At 46.1% G+C, this 462-nt stretch overlaps 1 long non-coding RNA gene across 1 annotated transcript in view; it reads left to right on the forward strand.

Annotated features, from left to right (window-relative positions):
• Window positions 1-462, forward strand: part of LOC106310062 — a 5,819-nt gene that overhangs the window by 4,828 nt on the left and 529 nt on the right. The gene's annotated exons all lie outside the window — the stretch shown is intronic.

The raw sequence follows: 462 nt of genomic DNA on the forward strand, positions 1-462 counted from the left end.
GAGCAGTTGCTTACCGATTGGATTTATCCGAAGAGTTATCAGATTTCTATGACGTGTTTCATGTTTCGGTTTTGAGGAAAGTCTTGAGAGAACCAGAGCTCATTTTGCAGCAGCCGCCCAGTGACCTTGGTAGGAATTTGCGTGCGCCGTGTCAGCCAGTAGAGCTATTGGATCGCCAAGTGAAAGCAGATGATGGTATGATGACTATGTTGGTCAAAGTTCGTTGGGAGAGAGATGGTATTCAGGAAGAAACTTGGGAGTCCGAGCCCCAGATGAGGATTGATTATCCGGAGCTTTTCCGGGTTGACATTGGACATGACAACTTATGAATTGAATTCGGGGACGAATTCCTTGTAAGTAGGGGAGAATTGTAATGACCCCAACCCTAGGCTTTGCCCAAGGGTCAAGTCATTTTTCTTTAAAGAGAGAGAGAGAGAGAGAGAGAGAGAGAGAGAGAGAGAG

This window comes from Brassica oleracea, chromosome C8 (genome assembly GCF_000695525.1).
Source record: "Brassica oleracea var. oleracea cultivar TO1000 chromosome C8, BOL, whole genome shotgun sequence".
Classification (NCBI taxonomy): Eukaryota; Viridiplantae; Streptophyta; class Magnoliopsida; order Brassicales; family Brassicaceae; genus Brassica; species Brassica oleracea.